The following is a 25,883-nucleotide window of genomic DNA, read 5'->3' on the forward strand; positions in this document are numbered from 1 at the left end:
TCGACGATATCTGACAAAGTTAGATGCAAACTCACTCAAATATATAAGAATTGATGAGATTCGACTTCAAATTAGGAAGATAGACTTTGAAAATTTTCAATTAACACAAAGTGACAATCGACCTCAATGGGCTTCAATGGAAGTGAATCTACGATATCTGACAAAGTTAGATGCAAACTCATCCAAATATATGAGAAATGTTGAAATTCGACTTCAAGTTAGGAAGATAGACCTTGAAAATTTTCAATCAACACAAAGTGACAATCGACCTCAAAGGGCTTCAATGGATGTTAATCGACGATATCTGACAAAGTTAGTTGCAAACTTACTCAAATATATGTGAAATGTTGAAATTCGACTTCAAATTAGGAAGATAGACTTTGAGAATTTTCAATTAACACAAACTGACAATCGACCTCAATGGGCTTCAATGGATGTTAACCGACGATATCTGTCAAAGTTAGTTGCAAACTCACTTAAATATATAAGAATTGATGAGATTCGAATTCAAATTAGGGAGATAGACTTTGAAAATTTTCAATTAACACAAAGTGACAATCTACCTCAATGGGCTTCAATGGAAGTGAATCTACGATATCTGACAAAGTTAGATGCAAACTCATCCAAATATATGAGAAATGTTGAAATTCGACTTCAAGTTAGGAAGATAGACTTTGAAAATTTTCAATCAACAAAAAGTGACAATCGACCTCAATGGGCTTCAATGGATGTTAACCGACGATATCTGACAAAGTTAGTTGCAAACTCACTTAAATATATAAGAATTGATGAGATTCGAATTCAAATTAGGAAGATAGACTTTGAAAATTTTCAATTAACACAAAGTGACAATCTACCTCAATGGGCTTCAATGGAAGTGAATCTACGATATCTGACAAAGTTAGATGCAAACTCATCCAAATATATGAGAAATGTTGAAATTCGACTTCAAGTTAGGAAGATAGACTTTGAAAATTTTCAATTAACACAAAGTGACAATCTACCTCAATGGGCTTCAATGGAAGTGAATCTACGATATCTGACAAAGTTAGATGCAAACTCATTCAAATATATGAGAAATGTTGAAATTCGACTTCAAGTTAGGAAGATAGACTTTGAAAATTTTCAATCAACACAAAGTGACAATCGACATCGATGGGCTTCAATGGATGTTAATCGACGATATCTGACAAAGTTAGTTGCAAACTTACTCAAATATATGTGAAATGTTGAAATTCGACTTTAAGTTAGGAAGATAGACTTTGAAAATTATCAATCAACACAAAGTGACAATCGACATCGATTGGCTTCAATGGAAGTAAATCGACGATATCTGACAAAGTTAGATGCAAACTCACTCAAATATATGAGAAATGTTGAAATTCGACTTCAAGTTAGGAAGATAGACTTTGAAAATTTTCAATCAACACAAAGTGACAATCGACATCGATGGGCTTCAATGGATGTTAATCGACGATATCTGACAAAGTTAGATGCAAACTCACTCAAATATATGAGAAATGTTGAAATTCGACTTCAAGTTAGGAAGATAGACTTTGAAAATTATCAATCAACACAAAGTGACAATCGACCTCAATGGGCTTCAATGGAAATAAATCGACGATATCTGACAAAGTTAGATGCAAACTAACTCAAATATATGAGAAATGTTGAAATTCGACTTCAAGTTAGGAAGATAGACTTTGAAAATTTTCAATCAACACAAAGTGACAATCGACATCGATTGGCTTCAATGGAAGTAAATCGACGATATCTGACAAAGTTAGATGCAAACTCACTCAAATATATGAGAAATGTTGAAATTCGACTTCAAGTTAGGAAGATAGACTTTGAAAATTTTCAATCAACACAAAGTGACAATCGACATCGATGGGCTTCAATGGATGTTAATCGACGATATCTGACAAAGTTAGATGCAAACTCACTCAAATATATGAGAAATGTTGAAATTCGACTTCAAGTTAGGAAGATAGACTTTGAAAATTATCAATCAACACAAAGTGACAATCGACCTCAATGGGCTTCAATGGAAATAAATCGACGATATCTGACAAAGTTAGATGCAAACTCATTCAAATATATGAGAAATGTTGAAATTCGACTTCAAGTTAGGAAGATAGACTTTGAAAATTTTCAATCAACACAAAGTGACAATCGACCTCAATGGGCTTCAATGGATGTTAATCGACGATATCTGACAAAGTTAGTTGCAAACTTACTCAAATATATGTGAAATGTTGAAATTCGACTTTAAGTTAGGAAGATAGACTTTGAAAATTATCAATCAACACAAAGTGACAATCGACATCGATTGGCTTCAATGGAAGTAAATCGACGATATCTGACAAAGTTAGATGCAAACTCACTCAAATATATGAGAAATGTTGAAATTCGACTTCAAGTTAGGAAGATAGACTTTGAAAATTTTCAATCAACACAAAGTGACAATCGACATCGATGGGCTTCAATGGATGTTAATCGACGATATCTGACAAAGTTAGATGCAAACTCACTCAAATATATGAGAAATGTTGAAATTCGACTTTAAGTTAGGAAGATAGACTTTGAAAATTTTCAATTAACACAAAGTGACAATCGACCTCAATGGGCTTCAATGGATGTTAATCGACGATATCTGACAAAGTTAGTTGCAAACTCACTTGAATATATAAGAATTGATGAGATTCGAATTCAAATTAGGAAGATAGACTTTGAAAATTTTCAATTAACACAAAGTGACAATCTACCTCAATGGGCTTCAATGGAAGTGAATCTACGATATCTGACAAAGTTAGATGCAAACTCACTCAAATATATGAGAAATGTTGAAATTCGACTTAAAGTTAGGAAGATAGACTTTGAAAATTTTCAATCAACACAAAGTGACAATCGACATCGATGGGCTTCAATGGATGTTAATCGACGATATCTGACAAAGTTAGATGCAAACTCACTCAAATATATAAGAATTGATGAGATTCGACTTCAAATTAGGAAGATAGACTTTGAAAATTTTCAATTAACACAAAGTGACAATCGACCTCAATGGGCTTCAATGGAAGTGAATCTACGATATCTGACAAAGTTAGATGCAAACTCATCCAAATATATGAGAAATGTTGAAATTCGACTTCAAGTTAGGAAGATAGACTTTGAAAATTTTCAATTAACACAAAGTGACAATCTACCTCAATGGGCTTCAATGGAAGTGAATCTACGATATCTGACAAAGTTAGATGCAAACTCACTCAAATATATGAGAAATGTTGAAATTCGACTTAAAGTTAGGAAGATAGACTTTGAGAATTTTCAATTAACACAAACTGACAATCGACCTCAATGGGCTTCAATGGATGTTAACCGACGATATCTGTCAAAGTTAGTTGCAAACTCACTTAAATATATAAGAATTGATGAGATTCGAATTCAAATTAGGGAGATAGACTTTGAAAATTTTCAATTAACACAAAGTGACAATCTACCTCAATGGGCTTCAATGGAAGTGAATCTACGATATCTGACAAAGTTAGATGCAAACTCATCCAAATATATGAGAAATGTTGAAATTCGACTTCAAGTTAGGAAGATAGACTTTGAAAATTTTCAATCAACAAAAAGTGACAATCGACCTCAATGGGCTTCAATGGATGTTAACCGACGATATCTGACAAAGTTAGTTGCAAACTCACTTAAATATATAAGAATTGATGAGATTCGAATTCAAATTAGGAAGATAGACTTTGAAAATTTTCAATTAACACAAAGTGACAATCTACCTCAATGGGCTTCAATGGAAGTGAATCTACGATATCTGACAAAGTTAGATGCAAACTCATCCAAATATATGAGAAATGTTGAAATTCGACTTCAAGTTAGGAAGATAGACTTTGAAAATTTTCAATTAACACAAAGTGACAATCTACCTCAATGGGCTTCAATGGAAGTGAATCTACGATATCTGACAAAGTTAGATGCAAACTCATTCAAATATATGAGAAATGTTGAAATTCGACTTCAAGTTAGGAAGATAGACTTTGAAAATTTTCAATCAACACAAAGTGACAATCGACATCGATGGGCTTCAATGGATGTTAATCGACGATATCTGACAAAGTTAGTTGCAAACTTACTCAAATATATGTGAAATGTTGAAATTCGACTTTAAGTTAGGAAGATAGACTTTGAAAATTATCAATCAACACAAAGTGACAATCGACATCGATTGGCTTCAATGGAAGTAAATCGACGATATCTGACAATGTTAGATGCAAACTCACTCAAATATATGAGAAATGTTGAAATTCGACTTCAAGTTAGGAAGATAGACTTTGAAAATTTTCAATCAACACAAAGTGACAATCGACATCGATGGGCTTCAATGGATGTTAATCGACGATATCTGACAAAGTTAGATGCAAACTCACTCAAATATATGAGAAATGTTGAAATTCGACTTCAAGTTAGGAAGATAGACTTTGAAAATTATCAATCAACACAAAGTGACAATCGACATCGATGGGCTTCAATGGAAGTAAATCTACGATATCTGACAAAGTTAGATGCAAACTCACTCAAATATATGAGAAATGTTGAAATTCGACTTCAAGTTAGGAAGATAGACTTTGAAAATTTTCAATCAACACAAAGTGACAATCGACATCGATGGGCTTCAATGGATGTTAATCGACGATATCTGACAAAGTTAGATGCAAACTCACTCAAATATATGAGAAATGTTGAAATTCGACTTCAAGTTAGGAAGATAGACTTTGAAAATTTTCAATCAACACAAAGTGACAATCGACATCGATGGGCTTCAATGGGAGTAAATCTACGATTTCTGAAAAAGTTAGTTGCAAACTCACTCAAATATATGAGAAATGTTGAAATTCGACTTCAAGTTAGGAAGATAGACTTTGAAAATTATCAAACAACACAAAGTGACAATCGACCTCAATGGGCTTCAATGGAAGTAAACCTACGATTTCTGACAAAGTTAGTTGCAAACTCACTTAAATATATAAGAATTGATGAGATTCGAATTCAAATTAGGAAGATAGACTTTGAAAATTTTCAATTAACACAAAGTGACAATCTACCTCAATGGGCTTCAATGGAAGTGAATCTACGATATCTGACAAAGTTAGATGCAAACTCATCCAAATATATGAGAAATGTTGAAATTCGACTTCAAGTTAGGAAGATAGACTTTGAAAATTTTCAATTAACACAAAGTGACAATCTACCTCAATGGGCTTCAATGGAAGTGAATCTACGATATCTGACAAAGTTAGATGCAAACTCATTCAAATATATGAGAAATGTTGAAATTCGACTTCAAGTTAGGAAGATAGACTTTGAAAATTTTCAATCAACACAAAGTGACAATCGACCTCAATGGGCTTCAATGGATGTTAATCGACGATATCTGACAAAGTTAGTTGCAAACTTACTCAAATATATGTGAAATGTTGAAATTCGACTTTAAGTTAGGAAGATAGACTTTGAAAATTATCAATCAACACAAAGTGACAATCGACATCGATTGGCTTCAATGGAAGTAAATCGACGATATCTGACAAAGTTAGATGCAAACTCACTCAAATATATGAGAAATGTTGAAATTCGACTTCAAGTTAGGAAGATAGACTTTGAAAATTTTCAATCAACACAAAGTGACAATCGACATCGATGGGCTTCAATGGATGTTAATCGACGATATCTGACAAAGTTAGATGCAAACTCACTCAAATATATGAGAAATGTTGAAATTCGACTTCAAGTTAGGAAGATAGACTTTGAAAATTATCAATCAACACAAAGTGACAATCGACCTCAATGGGCTTCAATGGAAATAAATCGACGATATCTGACAAAGTTAGATGCAAACTCACTCAAATATATGAAAAATGTTGAAATTCGACTTTAAGTTAGGAAGATAGACTTTGAAAATTTTCAATTAACACAAAGTGACAATCGACCTCAATGGGCTTCAATGGATGTTAATCGACGATATCTGACAAAGTTAGTTGCAAACTCACTTGAATATATAAGAATTGATGAGATTCGAATTCAAATTAGGAAGATAGACTTTGAAAATTTTCAATTAACACAAAGTGACAATCTACCTCAATGGGCTTCAATGGAAGTGAATCTACGATATCTGACAAAGTTAGATGCAAACTCACTCAAATATATGAGAAATGTTGAAATTCGACTTCAAGTTAGGAAGATAGACTTTGAAAATTTTCAATCAACACAAAGTGACAATCGACATCGATGGGCTTCAATGGATGTTAATCGACGATATCTGACAAAGTTAGATGCAAACTCACTCAAATATATAAGAATTGATGAGATTCGACTTCAAATTAGGAAGATAGACTTTGAAAATTTTCAATTAACACAAAGTGACAATCGACCTCAATGGGCTTCAATGGAAGTGAATCTACGATATCTGACAAAGTTAGATGCAAACTCATCCAAATATATGAGAAATGTTGAAATTCGACTTCAAGTTAGGAAGATAGACCTTGAAAATTTTCAATCAACACAAAGTGACAATCGACCTCAAAGGGCTTCAATGGATGTTAATCGACGATATCTGACAAAGTTAGTTGCAAACTTACTCAAATATATGTGAAATGTTGAAATTCGACTTCAAATTAGGAAGATAGACTTTGAGAATTTTCAATTAACACAAACTGACAATCGACCTCAATGGGCTGAAATGGATGTTAACCGACGATATCTGTCAAAGTTAGTTGCAAACTCACTTAAATATATAAGAATTGATGAGATTCGAATTCAAATTAGGAAGATAGACTTTGAAAATTTTCAATTAACACAAAGTGACAATCTACCTCAATGGGCTTCAATGGAAGTGAATCTACGATATCTGACAAAGTTAGATGCAAACTCATCCAAATATATGAGAAATGTTGAAATTCGACTTCAAGTTAGGAAGATAGACTTTGAAAATTTTCAATCAACAAAAAGTGACAATCGACCTCAATGGGCTTCAATGGATGTTAACCGACGATATCTGACAAAGTTAGTTGCAAACTCACTTAAATATATAAGAATTGATGAGATTCGAATTCAAATTAGGAAGATAGACTTTGAAAATTTTCAATTAACACAAAGTGACAATCTACCTCAATGCGCTTCAATGGAAGTGAATCTACGATATCTGACAAAGTTAGATGCAAACTCATTCAAATATATGAGAAATGTTGAAATTCGACTTCAAGTTAGGAAGATAGACTTTGAAAATTTTCAATCAACACAAAGTGACAATCGACCTCAATGGGCTTCAATGGATGTTAATCGACGATATCTGACAAAGTTAGTTGCAAACTTACTCAAATATATGTGAAATGTTGAAATTCGACTTTAAGTTAGGAAGATAGACTTTGAAAATTATCAATCAACACAAAGTGACAATCGACATCGATTGGCTTCAATGGAAGTAAATCGACGATATCTGACAAAGTTAGATGCAAACTCACTCAAATATATGAGAAATGTTGAAATTCGACTTCAAGTTAGGAAGATAGACTTTGAAAATTTTCAATTAACACAAAGTGACAATCTACCTCAATGGGCTTCAATGGAAGTGAATCTACGATATCTGACAAAGTTAGATGCAAACTCATTCAAATATATGAGAAATGTTGAAATTCGACTTCAAGTTAGGAAGATAGACTTTGAAAATTTTCAATCAACACAAAGTGACAATCGACCTCAATGGGCTTCAATGGATGTTAATCGACGATATCTGACAAAGTTAGTTGCAAACTTACTCAAATATATGTGAAATGTTGAAATTCGACTTTAAGTTAGGAAGATAGACTTTGAAAATTATCAATCAACACAAAGTGACAATCGACATCGATTGGCTTCAATGGAAGTAAATCGACGATATCTGACAAAGTTAGATGCAAACTCACTCAAATATATGAGAAATGTTGAAATTCGACTTCAAGTTAGGAAGATAGACTTTGAAAATTTTCAATCAACACAAAGTGACAATCGACATCGATGGGCTTCAATGGATGTTAATCGACGATATCTGACAAAGTTAGATGCAAACTCACTCAAATATATGAGAAATGTTGAAATTCGACTTCAAGTTAGGAAGATAGACTTTGAAAATTATCAATCAACACAAAGTGACAATCGACATCGATGGGCTTCAATGGAAGTAAATCTACGATATCTGACAAAGTTAGATGCAAACTCACTCAAATATATGAGAAATGTTGAAATTCGACTTCAAGTTAGGAAGATAGACTTTGAAAATTTTCAATCAACACAAAGTGACAATCGACATCGATGGGCTTCAATGGATGTTAATCGACGATATCTGACAAAGTTAGATGCAAACTCACTCAAATATATGAGAAATGTTGAAATTCGACTTCAAGTTAGGAAGATAGACTTTGAAAATTTTCAATCAACACAAAGTGACAATCGACATCGATGGGCTTCAATGGGAGTAAATCTACGATTTCTGAAAAAGTTAGTTGCAAACTCACTCAAATATATGAGAAATGTTGAAATTCGACTTCAAGTTAGGAAGATAGACTTTGAAAATTTTCAATCAACACAAAGTGACAATCGACCTCAATGGGCTTCAATGGAAATAAATCGACGATATCTGACAAAGTTAGATGCAAACTCACTCAAATATATGAAAAATGTTGAAATTCGACTTTAAGTTAGGAAGATAGACTTTGAAAATTTTCAATTAACACAAAGTGACAATCGACCTCAATGGGCTTCAATGGATGTTAATCGACGATATCTGACAAAGTTAGTTGCAAACTCACTTAAATATATAAGAATTGATGAGATTCGAATTCAAATTAGGAAGATAGACTTTGAAAATTTTCAATTAACACAAAGTGACAATCTACCTCAATGGGCTTCAATGGAAGTGAATCTACGATATCTGACAAAGTTAGATGCAAACTCACTCAAATATATGAGAAATGTTGAAATTCGACTTCAAGTTAGAAAGATAGACTTTGAAAATTTTCAATCAACACAAAGTGACAATCGACCTCAATGGGCTTCAATGGATGTTAACCGACGATATCTGACAAAGTTAGTTGCAAACTCACTTAAATATATAAGGATTGATGAGATTCGAATTCAAATTAGGAAGATAGACTTTGAAAATTTTCAATTAACACAAAGTGACAATCTACCTCAATGGGCTTCAATGGAAGTGAATCTACGATATCTGACAAAGTTAGATGCAAACTCATCCAAATATATGAGAAATGTTGAAATTCGACTTCAAGTTAGGAAGATAGACTTTGAAAATTTTCAATTAACACAAAGTGACAATCTACCTCAATGGGCTTCAATGGAAGTGAATCTACGATATCTGACAAAGTTAGATGCAAACTCATTCAAATATATGAGAAATGTTGGAATTCGACTTCAAGTTAGGAAGATAGACTTTGAAAATTTTCAATCAACACAAAGTGACAATCGACCTCAATGGGCTTCAATGGATGTTAATCGACGATATCTGACAAAGTTAGTTGCAAACTTACTCAAATATATGTGAAATGTTGAAATTCGACTTCAAATTAGGAAGATAGACTTTGAAAATTTTCAATCAACACAAAGTGACAATCGACCTCAATGGGCTTCAATGGATGTTAATCGACGATATCTGACAAAGTTAGTTGCAATCTCACTCAAATATATGAGAAATGTTGAAATTCGACTTCAAGTTAGGAAGATAGACTTTGAAAATTTTCAATCAACACAAAGTGACAATCGACCTCAATGGGCTTCAATGGAAATAAATCGACGATATCTGACAAAGTTAGATGCAAACTCACTCAAATATATGAAAAATGTTGAAATTCGACTTTAAGTTAGGAAGATATACTTTGAAAATTTTCAATTAACACAAAGTGACAATCGACCTCAATGGGCTTCAATGGAAGTGAATCTACGATATCTGACAAAGTTAGATGCAAACTCATTCAAATATATGAGAAATGTTGAAATTCGACTTCAAGTTAGGAAGATAGACTTTGAAAATTTTCAATCAACACAAAGTGACAATCGACCTCAATGGGCTTCAATGGATGTTAATCGACGATATCTTACAAAGTTAGTTGCAAACTTACTCAAATATATGTGAAATGTTGAAATTCGACTTCAAATTAAGAAGATAGACTTTGAGAATTTTTAATAAACACAAACTGACAATCGACCTCAATGGGCTTCAATGGATGTTAACCGACGAATTCTGACAAAGTTAGTTGCAAACTCACTCAAATATATAAGAATTGATGAGATTCGACTTCAAATTAGGAAGATAGACTTTGAAAATTTTCAATTAACACAAAGTGACAATCGACCTCAATGGGCTTCAATGGAAGTGAATCTACGATATCTGACAAAGTTAGATGCAAACTCATCCAAATATATGAGAAATGTTGAAATTCGACTTCAAGTTAGGAAGATAGACTTTGAAAATTTTCAATCAACACAAAGTGACAATCGACCTCAATGGGCTTCAATGGATGTTAATCGACGATATCTGACAAAGTTAGTTGCAAACTTACTCAAATATATGTGAAATGTTGAAATTCGACTTCAAATTAGGAAGATAGACTTTGAGAATTTTCAATTAACACAAACTGACAATCGACCTCAATGGGCTTCAATGGATGTTAACCGACGATATCTGACAAAGTTAGTTGCAAACTCACTTAAATATATAAGAATTGATGAGATTCGAATTCAAATTAGGAAGATAGACTTTGAAAATTTTCAATTAACACAAAGTGACAATCTACCTCAATGGGCTTCAATGGAAGTGAATCTACGATATCTGACAAAGTTAGATGCAAACTCATCCAAATATATGAGAAATGTTGAAATTCGACTTCAAGTTAGGAAGATAGACTTTGAAAATTTTCAATCAACACAAAGTGACAATCGACCTCAATGGGCTTCAATGGATGTTAATCGACGATATCTGACAAAGTTAGATGCAAACTCACTCAAATAAATGAGAAATGTTGAATTTCGACTTCAAATTAGGGAGATACACTTTGAAAATTTTCAATCAACACAAAGTGACAATCGACCTCAATGGGCTTCAATGGAAGTAAACCTACGATTTCTGACAAATTTAGTTGCAAACTCACTCAAATATATATGAATTGATGAGATTCGACTTCAAATTAGGAAGATAGACTTTGAGAATTTTCAATTAACACAAAGTGACAATCGACCTCAATGGGCTTCAATGGAAGTGAATCTACGATTTCTGACAAAGTTAGTTGCAAACTCACTCAAATATATAAGAATTGATGAGATTCGACTTCAAATTAGGGAGATACACTTTGAAAATTTTCAATTAACACAAAGTGACAATCGACCTCAATGGGCTTCAATGGAAATAAATCGACGACATCTGACAAAGTTAGATGCAAACTCACTCAAATATATGAAAAATGTTGAAATTCGACTCTAAGTTAGGAAGATAGACTTTGAAAATTTTCGATTAACACGAAGTGACAATCGACCTCAATGGGCTTCAATGGAAGTGAATCTACGATATCTGATAAAGTTAGATGCAAACTCATTCAAATATATGAGAAATGTTGAAATTCGACTTCAAGTTAGAAAGATAGACTTTGAAAATTGCCAATTAACACAAAGTGACAATCGACCTCAATGGGCTTCAATGGATGTTAACCGACGATATCTGAAAAAGTTAGTTGCAAACTCATTCAAATATATAAGAATTGATGAGATTCGACTTCAAATTAGGGAGATACACTTTGAAAATTTTCAATTAACACAAAGTGACAATCGACCTCAATGGGCTTCAATGGAAATAAATCGACGACATCTGACAAAGTTAGATGCAAACTCACTCAAATATATGAAAAATGTTGAAATTCGACTCTAAGTTAGGAAGATAGACTTTGAAAATTTTCGATTAACACGAAGTGACAATCGACCTCAATGGGCTTCAATGAAAGTGAATCTACGATATCTGACAAAGTTAGATGCAAACTCATTCAAATATATGAGAAATGTTGAAATTCGACTTCAAGTTAGAAAGATAGACTTTGAAAATTTTCAATCAACACAAAGTGACAATCGACCTCAATGGGCTTCAATGGATGTTAATCGACGATATCTGACAAAGTTAGTTGCAAACTTACTCAAATATATGTGAAATGTTGAAATTCGACTTCAAATTAGGAAGATAGACTTTGAAAATTTTCAATCAACACAAAGTGACAATCGACCTCAATGGGCTTCAATGGATGTTAATCGACGATATCTGACAAAGTTAGTTGCAATCTCACTCAAATATATGAGAAATGTTGAAATTCGACTTCAAGTTAGGAAGATAGACTTTGAAAATTTTCAATCAACACAAAGTGACAATCGACCTCAATGGGCTTCAATGGAAATAAATCGACGATATCTGACAAAGTTAGATGCAAACTCACTCAAATATATGAAAAATGTTGAAATTCGACTTTAAGTTAGGAAGATAGACTTTGAAAATTTTCAATTAACACAAAGTGACAATCGACCTCAATGGGCTTCAATGGAAGTGAATCTACGATATCTGACAAAGTTAGATGCAAACTCATTCAAATATATGAGAAATGTTGAAATTCGACTTCAAGTTAGGAAGATAGACTTTGAAAATTTTCAATCAACACAAAGTGACAATCGACCTCAATGGGCTTCAATGGATGTTAATCGACGATATCTGACAAAGTTGGTTGCAAACTTACTCAAATATATGTGAAATGTTGAAATTCGACTTCAAATTAGGAAGATAGACTTTGAGAATTTTCAATTAACACAAACTGACAATCGACCTCAATGGGCTTCAATGGATGTTAACCGACGATATCTGACAAAGTTAGTTGCAAACTTCTCAAATATATGAAAAATGTTGAAATTCGACTCTAAGTTAGGAAGATAGACTTTGAAAATTTTCGATTAACACGAAGTGACAATCGACCTCAATGGGCTTCAATGGAAGTGAATCTACGATATCTGACAAAGTTAGATGCAAACTCATTCAAATATATGAGAAATGTTGAAATTCGACTTCAAGTTAGAAAGATAGACTTTGAAAATTTCCAATCAACACAAAGTGACAATCGACCTCAATGGGCTTCAATGGATGTTAACCGACGATATCTGAAAAAGTTAGTTGCAAACTCACTCAAATATATAAGAATTGATGAGATTCGACTTCAAATTAGGAAGATAGACTTTGAAAATTTTCATTCAACACAAAGTGACAATCGACCTCAATGGGCTTCAATGGAAATAAATCGACGATATCTGACAAAGTTAGTTGCAAACTTACTCAAATATATGTGAAATGTTGAAATTCGACTTCAAGTTAGGAAGATAGACTTTGAGAATTTTCAATTAACAAAAACTGACAATCGACCTCAATGGGCTTCAATGGATGTTAACCGACGATATCTGACAAAGTTAGTTGCAAACTCACTCAAATATATGAGAAATGTTGAAATTCGACTTCAAGTTAGGAAGATAGACTTTGAAAATTATCAATCAACACAAAGTGACAATCGACCTCAATGGGCTTCAATGGATGTTAATCGACGATATCTGACAAAGTTAGATGCAAACTCACTCAAATATATGAAAAATGTTGAAATTCGACTTTAAGTTAGGAAGATAGACTTTGAAAATTTTCAATTAACACAAAGTGACAATCGACCTCAATGGGCTTCAATGGAAGTGAATCTACGATATCTGACAAAGTTAGTTGCAAACTCACTCAAATATATAAGAATTGATGAGATCCGACTTCAAATTAGGAAGATAGACTTTGAAAATTTTCAATTAACACAAAGTGACAATCGACCTCAATGGGCTTCAATGGAAGTAAATCTACGATTTCTGACAAAGTTAGTTGCAAACTCACCCAAATATATAAGAATTGATGAGATTCGACTTCAAATTAGGAAGATAAACTTTGAAAATTTTCAATTAACACAAAGTGACAATCGACCTCAATGGGATTCAATGGATGTTAATCGACGATATCTGACAAAGTTAGATGCAAACTCACTCAAATATATGAGGAATGTTGAAATTCGACTTCAAGTTAGGAAGATAGACTTTGAAAATTATCAATCAACACAAAGTGACAATCGACCTCAATGGGCTTCAATGGATGTTAATCGACGATATCTGACAAAGTTAGATGCAAACTCATTCAAATATATGAGAAATGTTGAAATTCGACTTCAAGTTAGGAAGATAGATTTTGAAAATTTTCAATAAACACAAAGTGACAATCGACATCGATGGGCTTCAATGGATGTTAATCGACGATATCTGACAAAGTTAGATGCAAACTCACTCAAATAAATGAGAAATGTTGAAATTCGACTTCAAATTAGGGAGATACACTTTGAAAATTTTCAATCAACACAAAGTGACAATCGACCTCAATGGGCTTCAATGGAAGTAAACCTACGATTTCTGACAAATTTAGTTGCAAACTCACTCAAATATATATGAATTGATGAGATTCGACTTCAAATTAGGAAGATAGACTTTGAGAATTTTCAATTAACACAAAGTGACAATCGACCTCAATGGGCTTCAATGGAAGTGAATCTACGATTTCTGACAAAGTTAGTTGCAAACTCACTCAAATATATAAGAATTGATGAGATTCGACTTCAAATTAGGGAGATACACTTTGAAAATTTTCAATTAACACAAAGTGACAATCGACCTCAATGGGCTTCAATGGAAATAAATCGACGACATCTGACAAAGTTAGATGCAAACTCACTCAAATATATGAAAAATGTTGAAATTCGACTCTAAGTTAGGAAGATAGACTTTGAAAATTTTCGATTAACACGAAGTGACAATCGACCTCAATGGGCTTCAATGGAAGTGAATCTACGATATCTGACAAAGTTAGATGCAAACTCATTCAAATATATGAGAAATGTTGAAATTCGACTTCAAGTTAGAAAGATAGACTTTGAAAATTTCCAATCAACACAAAGTGACAATCGACCTCAATGGGCTTCAATGGATGTTAACCGACGATATCTGAAAAAGTTAGTTGCAAACTCATTCAAATATATAAGAATTGATGAGATTCGACTTCAAATTAGGGAGATACACTTTGAAAATTTTCAATTAACACAAAGTGACAATCGACCTCAATGGGCTTCAATGGAAATAAATCGACGACATCTGACAAAGTTAGATGCAAACTCACTCAAATATATGAAAAATGTTGAAATTCGACTCTAAGTTAGGAAGATAGACTTTGAAAATTTTCGATTAACACGAAGTGACAATCGACCTCAATGGGCTTCAATGAAAGTGAATCTACGATATCTGACAAAGTTAGATGCAAACTCATTCAAATATATGAGAAATGTTGAAATTCGACTTCAAGTTAGAAAGATAGACTTTGAAAATTTTCAATCAACACAAAGTGACAATCGACCTCAATGGGCTTCAATGGATGTTAATCGACGATATCTGACAAAGTTAGTTGCAAACTTACTCAAATATATGTGAAATGTTGAAATTCGACTTCAAATTAGGAAGATAGACTTTGAAAATTTTCAATCAACACAAAGTGACAATCGACCTCAATGGGCTTCAATGGATGTTAATCGACGATATCTGACAAAGTTAGTTGCAATCTCACTCAAATATATGAGAAATGTTGAAATTCGACTTCAAGTTAGGAAGATAGACTTTGAAAATTTTCAATCAACACAAAGTGACAATCGACCTCAATGGGCTTCAATGGAAATAAATCGACGATATCTGACAAAGTTAGATGCAAACTCACTCAAATATATGAAAAATGTTGAAATTCGACTTTAAGTTAGGAAGATAGACTTTGAAAATTTTCAATTAACACAAAGTGACAATCGACCTCAATGGGCTTCAATGGAAGTGAATCTACGATATCTGACAAAGTTAGATGCAAACTCATTCAAATATATGAGAAATGTTGAAATTCGACTTCAAGTTAGGAAGATAGACTTTGAAAATTTTCAATCAACACAAAGTGACAATCGACCTCAATGGGCTTCAATGGATGTTAATCGACGATATCTGACAAAGTTGGTTGCAAACTTACTCAAATATATGTGAAATGTTGAAATTCGACTTCAAATTAGGAAGATAGACTTTGAGAATTTTCAATTAACACAAACTGACAATCGACCTCAATGGGCTTCAATGGATGTTAACCGACGATATCTGACAAAGTTAGTTGCAAACTTCTCAAATATATGGAAAATGTTGAAATTCGACTCTAAGTTAGGAAGATAGACTTTGAAAATTTTCGATTAACACGAAGTGACAATCGACCTCAATGGGCTTCAATGGAAGTGAATCTACGATATCTGACAAAGTTAGATGCAAACTCATTCAAATATATGAGAAATGTTGAAATTCGACTTCAAGTTAGAAAGATAGACTTTGAAAATTTCCAATCAACACAAAGTGACAATCGACCTCAATGGGCTTCAATGGATGTTAACCGACGATATCTGAAAAAGTTAGTTGCAAACTCACTCAAATATATAAGAATTGATGAGATTCGACTTCAAATTAGGAAGATAGACTTTGAAAATTTTCAATTAACACAAAGTGACAATCGACCTCAATGGGCTTCAATGGAAATAAATCGACGACATCTGACAAAGTTAGATGCAAACTCACTCAAATATATGAAAAATGTTGAAATTCGACTCTAAGTTAGGAAGATAGACTTTGAAAATTTTCGATTAACACGAAGTGACAATCGACCTCAATGGGCTTCAATGAAAGTGAATCTACGATATCTGACAAAGTTAGATGCAAACTCATTCAAATATATGAGAAATGTTGAAATTCGACTTCAAGTTAGAAAGATAGACTTTGAAAATTTTCAATCAACACAAAGTGACAATCGACCTCAATGGGCTTCAATGGATGTTAATCGACGATATCTGACAAAGTTAGTTGCAAACTTACTCAAATATATGTGAAATGTTGAAATTCGACTTCAAATTAGGAAGATAGACTTTAAAAATTTTCAATCAACACAAAGTGACAATCGACCTCAATGGGCTTCAATGGATGTTAATCGACGATATCTGACAAAGTTAGTTGCAATCTCACTCAAATATATGAGAAATGTTGAAATTCGACTTCAAGTTAGGAGATAGACTTTGAAAATTTTCAATCAACACAAAGTGACAATCGACCTCAATGGGCTTCAATGGAAATAAATCGACGATATCTGACAAAGTTAGATGCAAACTCACTCAAATATATGAAAAATGTTGAAATTCGACTTTAAGTTAGGAAGATAGACTTTGAAAATTTTCAATTAACACAAAGTGACAATCGACCTCAATGGGCTTCAATGGAAGTGAATCTACGATATCTGACAAAGTTAGATGCAAACTCATTCAAATATATGAGAAATGTTGAAATTCGACTTCAAGTTAGGAAGATAGACTTTGAAAATTTTCAATCAACACAAAGTGACAATCGACCTCAATGGGCTTCAATGGATGTTAATCGACGATATCTGACAAAGTTGGTTGCAAACTTACTCAAATATATGTGAAATGTTGAAATTCGACTTCAAATTAGGAAGATAGACTTTGAGAATTTTCAATTAACACAAACTGACAATTGACCTCAATGGGCTTCAATGGATGTTAACCGACGATATCTGACAAAGTTAGTTGCAAACTTCTCAAATATATGAAAAATGTTGAAATTCGACTCTAAGTTAGGAAGATAGACTTTGAAAATTTTCGATTAACACGAAGTGACAATCGACCTCAATGGGCTTCAATGGAAGTGAATCTACGATATCTGACAAAGTTAGATGCAAACTCATTCAAATATATGAGAAATGTTGAAATTCGACTTCAAGTTAGAAAGATAGACTTTGAAAATTTCCAATCAACACAAAGTGACAATCGACCTCAATGGGCTTCAATGGATGTTAACCGACGATATCTGAAAAAGTTAGTTGCAAACTCACTCAAATATATAAGAATTGATGAGATTCGACTTCAAATTAGGAAGATAGACTTTGAAAATTTTCATTCAACACAAAGTGACAATCGACCTCAATGGGCTTCAATGGAAATAAATCGACGACATCTGACAAAGTTAGATGCAAACTCACTCAAATATATGGAAAATGTTGAAATTCGACTTTAAGTTAGGAAGATAGACTTTGAAAATTTTCGATTAACACGAAGTGACAATCGACCTCAATGGGCTTCAATGGAAGTGAATCTACGATATCTGACAAAGTTAGATGCAAACTCATTCAAATATATGAGAAATGTTGAAATTCGACTTCAAGTTAGGAAGATAGACTTTGAAAATTTTCAAACAACACAAAGTGACAATCGACCTCAATGGGCTTCAATGGATGTTAACCGACGATATCTGAAAAAGTTAGTTGCAAACTCACTCAAATATATAAGAATTGATGAGATTCGACTTCAAATTAGGAAGATAGACTTTGAAAATTTTCATTCAACACAAAGTGACAATCGACCTCAATGGGCTTCAATGGATGTTAATCGACGATATCTGACAAAGTTAGTTGCAAACTTACTCAAATATATGTGAAATGTTGAAATTCGACTTCAAATTAGGAAGATAGACTTTGAGAATTTTCAATTAACACAAACTGACAATCGACCTCAATGGGCTTCAATGGATGTTAACCGACGATATCTGACAAAGTTAGTTGCAAACTCACTCAAATATATAAGAATTGATGAGATTCGACTTCAAATTAGGAAGATAGACTTTGAAAATTTTCAATTAACACAAAGTGACAATGGACCTCAATGGGCTTCAATGGAAGTAAATCTACGATTTCTGACAAAGTTAGTTGCAAACTCACCCAAATATATAAGAATTGATGAGATTCGACTTCAAATTAGGGAGATAAACTTTGAAAATTTTCAATTAACACAAAGTGACAATCGACCTCAATGGGATTCAATGGATGTTAATCGACGATATCTGACAAAGTTAGATGCAAACTCACTCAAATATATAAGAATTGATGAGATTCGACTTCAAATTAGGAAGATAGACTTTGAAAATTTTCATTCAACACAAAGTGACAATCGACCTCAATGGGCTTCAATGGATGTTAATCGACGATATCTGACAAAGTTAGTTGCAAACTTCTCAAATATATGAGAAATGTTGAAATTCGACTTCAAATTAGGAAGATAGACTTTGAGAATTTTCAATTAACACAAACTGACAATCGACCTCAATGGGCTTCAATGGATGTTAACCGACGATATCTGACAAATTTAGTTGCAAACTCACTCAAATATATAAGAATTGATGAGATTCGACTTCAAATTAGGAAGATAGACTTTGAAAATTTTCATTCAACACAAAGTGACAATCGACCTCAATGGGCTTCAATGGATGTTAATCGACGATATCTGACAAAGTTAGTTGCAAACTTACTCAAATATATGTGAAATGTTGAAATTCGACTTCAAATTAGGAAGATAGACTTTGAGAATTTTCAATTAACACAAACTGACAATCGACCTCAATGGGCTTCAATGGATGTTAACCGACGATATCTGACAAATTTAGTTGCAAACTCACTCAAATATATAAGAATTGATGAGATTCGACTTCAAATTAGGAAGATAGACTTTGAAAATTTTCAATTAACACAAAGTGACAATCGACCTCAATGGGCTTCAATGGAAGTAAATCTACGATTTCTGACAAAGTTAGTTGCAAACTCACCCAAATATATAAGAATTGATGAGATTCGACTTCAAATTAGGAAGATAAACTTTGAAAATTTTCAATTAACACAAAGTGACAATCGACCTCAATGGGATTCAATGGATGTTAATCGACGATATCTGACAAAGTTAGATGCAAACTCACTCAAATATATGAGGAATGTTGAAATTCGACTTCAAGTTAGGAAGATAGACTTTGAAAATTATCAATCAACACAAAGTGACAATCGACCTCAATGGGCTTCAATGGATGTTAATCGACGATATCTGACAAAGTTAGATGCAAACTCATTCAAATATATGAGAAATGTTGAAATTCGACTTCAAGTTAGGAAGATAGACTTTGAAAATTTTCAATCAACACAAAGTGACAATCGACATCGATGGGCTTCAATGGATGTTAATCGACGATATCTGACAAAGTTAGATGCAAACTCACTCAAATAAATGAGAAATGTTGAAATTCGACTTCAAATTAGGGAGATACACTTTGAAAATTTTCAATCAACACAAAGTGACAATCGACCTCAATGGGCTTCAATGGAAGTAAACCTACGATTTCTGACAAATTTAGTTGCAAACTCACTCAAATATATATGAATTGATGAGATTCGACTTCAAATTAGGAAGATAGACTTTGAGAATTTTCAATCAACACAAAGTGACAATCGACCTCAATGGGCTTCAATGGATGTTAACCGACGATATCTGAAAAAGTTAGTTGCAAACTCACTCAAATATATAAGAATTGATGAGATTCGACTTCAAATTAGGAAGATAGACTTTGAAAATTTTCTTTCAACACAAAGTGACAATCGACCTCAATGGGCTTCAATGGATGTTAACCGACGATATCTGAAAAAGTTAGTTGCAAACTCACTCGAATATATGAAAAATGTTGAGATTCGACTTCAAATTTGGAAGATAGACTTTGAAAATTTTCAATCAACACAAAGTGACAATCGACCTCTATGGGCTTCAATGGATGTTAACCGACGATATCTGACAAAGTTAGATGCAAACTTACTCAAATATATAAGAAATGTTGAAATTCGACTTCAAATTAGGAAGAGAGACTTTGAAAATTTTCAATCAACACAAAGTGACAATCGACCTCAATGGGCTTCAATGGAAGTGAATCTACGATATCTGACAAAGTTAGATGCAAACTCATTCAAATATATGAGAAATGTTGAAATTCGACTTCAAGTTAGGAAGATAGACTTTGAAAATTTTCAATCAACACAAAGTGACAATCGACCTCAATGGGCTTCAATGGATGTTAACCGACGATATCTGAAAAAGTTAGTTGCAAACTCACTCAAATATATAAGAATTGATGAGATTCGACTTCAAATTAGGAAGATAGACTTTAAAAATTTTCATTCAACACAAAGTGACAATCGACCTCAATGGGCTTCAATGGATGTTAATCGACGATATCTGACAAAGTTAGTTGCAAACTTCTCAAATATATGAGAAATGTTGGAATTCGACTTCAAATTAGGAAGATAGACTTTGAGAATTTTCAATTAACACAAAGTGACAATCGACCTCAATGGGCTTCAGTGGAAGTGAATCTACGATTTCTGACAAAGTTAGTTGCAATCTCACTCAAATATATGAGAAATGTTGAAATTTGACTTCAAGTTAGGAAGATAGACTTTGAAAATTTTCAATCAACACAAAGTGACAATCGACCTCAATGGGCTTCAATGGAAGTGAATCTACGATATCTGACAAAGTGAGATGCAAACTCATTCAAATATATGAGAAATGTTGAAATTCGACTTCAAATTAGGAAGATAGACTTTGAGAATTTTCAATTAACACAAACTGACAATCGACCTCAATGGGCTTCAATGGATGTTAACCGACGATATCTGACAAAGTTAGTTGCAAACTCACTCAAATATATAAGAATTGATGAGAATCGACTTCAAATTAGGAAGATAGACTTTGAAAATTTTCAATTAACACAAAGTGACAATCGACCTCAATGGGCTTCAATGGAAGTGAATCTACGATATCTGACAAAGTTAGATGCAAACTCATTCAAATATATGAGAAATGTTGAAATTCGACTTCAAGTTAGGAAGATAGACTTTGAAAATTTTCAATCAACACAAAGTGACAATCGACCTCAATGGGCTTCAATGGATGTTAACCGACGATATCTGAAAAAGTTAGTTGCAAACTCACTCAAATATATAAGAATTGATGAGATTCGACTTCAAATTAGGAAGATAGACTTTGAAAATTTTCATTCAACACAAAGTGACAATCGACCTCAATGGGCTTCAATGGATGTTAACCGACGATATCTGAAAAAGTTAGTTGCAAACTCACTCAAATATATGAAAAATGTTGAGATTCGACTTCAAATTTGGAAGATAGACTTTGAAAATTTTCAATCAACACAAAGTGACAATCGACCTCAATGGGCTTCAATGGATGTTAACCGACGATATCTGACAAAGTTAGATGCAAACTCACTCAAATATATAAGAAATGTTGAAATTCGACTTCAAATTAGGAAGAGAGACTTTGAAAATTTTCAATCAACACAAAGTGACAATCGACCTCAATGGGCTTCAATGGATGTTAACCGACGATATCTGAAAAAGTTAGTTGCAAACTTACTCAAATATATAAGAAATGTTGAAATTCGACTTCAAATAAGGAAGAGAGACTTTGAAAATTTTCAATCAACACAAAGTGACAATCGACCTCAATAAGCTTCAATGGAAGTGAATCTACGATATCTGACAAAGTTAGATGCAAACTCATTCAAATATATGAGAAATGTTGAAATTCGACTTCAAGTTAGGAAGATAGACTTTGGAAATTTTCAATCAACACAAAGTGACAATCGACCTCAATGGGCTTCAATGGATGTTAACCGACGATATCTGAAAAAGTTAGTTGCAAACTCACTCAAATATATAAGAATTGATGAGATTCGACTTCAAATTAGGAAGATAGACTTTGAAAATTTTCATTCAACACAAAGTGACAATCGACCTCAATGGGCTTCAATGGATGTTAATCGACGATATCTGACAAAGTTAGTTGCAAACTCACCCAAATATATAAGAATTGATGAGATTCGACTTCAAATTAGGAAGATAGACTTTGAAAATTTTCAATCAACACAAAGTGACAATCGACCTCAATGGGCTTCTATGGAAGTGAATCTACGATATCTGACAAAGTTAGATGCAAACTCATTCAAATATAAGAGAAATGTTGAAATTCGACTTCAAGTTAGGAAGATAGACTTTGAAAATTTTCAATCAACACAAAGTGACAATCGACCTCAATGGGCTTCAATGGATGTTAACCGACGATATCTGAAAAAGTTAGTTGCAAACTCACTCAAATATATAAGAATTGATGAGATTCGACTTCAAATTAGGAAGATAGACTTTGAAAATTTTCATTCAACACAAAGTGACAATCGACCTCAATGGGCTTCAATGGATGTTAATCGACGATATCTGACAAAGTTAGTTGCAAACTTCTCAAATATATGAGAAATGTTGAAATTCGACTTCAAGTTAGGAAGATAGACTTTGAAAATTTTCAATCAACACAAAGTGACAATCGACCTCAATGGGCTTCAATGGATGTTAACCGACGATATCTGAAAAAGTTAGTTGCAAACTCACTCAAATATATAAGAATTGATGAGATTCGACTTCAAATTAGGAAGATAGACTTTGAAAATTTTCATTCAACACAAAGTGACAATCGACCTCAATGGGCTTCAATGGATGTTAACCGACGATATCTGAAAAAGTTAGTTGCAAACTCACTCAAATATATGAAAAATGTTGAGATTCGACTTCAAATTTGGAAGATAGACTTTGAAAATTTTCAATCAACACAAAGTGACAATCGACCTCAATGGGCTTCAATGGATGTTAACCGACGATATCTGACAAAGTTAGATGCAAACTTACTCAAATATATAAGAAATGTTGAAATTCGACTTCAAATTAGGAAGAGAGACTTTGAAAATTTTCAATCAACACAAAGTGACAATCGACCTCAATGGGCTTCAATGGATGTTAATCGACGATATCTGACAAAGTTAGTTGCAAACTTCTCAAATATATGAGAAATGTTGAAATTCGACTTCAAGTTAGGAAGATAGACTTTGAAAATTTTCAATCAACACAAAGTGACAATCGACCTCAATGGGCTTCAATGGATGTTAACCGACGATATCTGAAAAAGTTAGTTGCAAACTCACTCAAATATATAAGAATTGATGAGATTCGACTTCAAATTAGGAAGATAGACTTTGAAAATTTTCATTCAACACAAAGTGACAATCGACCTCAATGGGCTTCAATGGATGTTAACCGACGATATCTGAAAAAGTTAGTTGCAAACTCACTCAAATATATGAAAAATGTTGAGATTCGACTTCAAATTTGGAAGATAGACTTTGAAAATTTTCAATCAACACAAAGTGACAATCGACCTCAATGGGCTTCAATGGATGTTAACCGACGATATCTGACAAAGTTAGATGCAAACTTACTCAAATATATAAGAAATGTTGAAATTCGACTTCAAATTAGGAAGAGAGACTTTGAAAATTTTCAATCAACACAAAGTGACAATCGACCTCAATGGGCTTCAATGGATGTTAACCGACGATATCTGAAAAAGTTAGTTGCAAACTTACTCAAATATATAAGAAATGTTGAAATTCGACTTCAAATTAGGAAGAGAGACTTTGAAAATTTTCAATCAACACAAAGTGACAATCGACCTCAATAAGCTTCAATGGAAGTGAATCTACGATATCTGACAAAGTTAGATGCAAACTCATTCAAATATATGAGAAATGTTGAAATTCGACTTCAAGTTAGGAAGATAGACTTTGAAAATTTTCAATCAACACAAAGTGACAATCGACCTCAATGGGCTTCAATGGATGTTAACCGACGATATCTGAAAAAGTTAGTTGCAAACTCACTCAAATATATAAGAATTGATGAGATTCGACTTCAAATTAGGAAGATAGACTTTGAAAATTTTCATTCAACACAAAGTGACAATCGACCTCAATGGGCTTCAATGGATGTTAATCGACGATATCTGACAAAGTTAGTTGCAAACTCACCCAAATATATAAGAATTGATGAGATTCGACTTCAAATTAGGAAGATAGACTTTGAAAATTTTCAATCAACACAAAGTGACAATCGACCTCAATGGGCTTCAATGGATGTTAACCGACGATATCTGAAAAAGTTAGTTGCAAACTCACTCAAATATATAAGAATTGATGAGATTCGACTTCAAATTAGGAAGATAGACTTTGAAAATTTTCAATCAACACAAAGTGACAATCGACCTCAATGGGCTTCAATGGATGTTAACCGACGATATCTGACAAAGTTAGATGCAAACTTACTCAAATATATGAGAAATGTTGAAATTCGACTTCAAATTAGGAAGATAGACTTTGAGAATTTTCAATTAACACAAAGTGACAATCGACCTCAATGGGCTTCAGTGGAAGTGAATCTACGATTTCTGACAAAGTTAGTTGCAATCTCACTCAAATATATGAGAAATGTTGAAATTTGACTTCAAGTTAGGAAGATAGACTTTGAAAATTTTCAATCAACACAAAGTGACAATCGACCTCAATGGGCTTCAATGGAAGTGAATCTACGATATCTGACAAAGTGAGATGCAAACTCATTCAAATATATGAGAAATGTTGAAATTCGACTTCAAGTTAGGAAGATAGACTTTGAAAATTTTCAATCAACACAAAGTGACAATCGACCTCAATGGGCTTCAATGGATGTTAACCGACGATATCTGAAAAAGTTAGTTGCAAACTCACTCAAATATATAAGAATTGATGAGATTCGACTTCAAATTAGGAAGATAGACTTTGAAAATTTTCATTCAACACAAAGTGACAATCGACCTCAATGGGCTTCAATGGATGTTAACCGACGATATCTGAAAAAG

The sequence above is a fragment of the Diorhabda carinulata genome, chromosome 10, assembly GCF_026250575.1.
Source record: "Diorhabda carinulata isolate Delta chromosome 10, icDioCari1.1, whole genome shotgun sequence".
Classification (NCBI taxonomy): Eukaryota; Metazoa; Arthropoda; class Insecta; order Coleoptera; family Chrysomelidae; genus Diorhabda; species Diorhabda carinulata.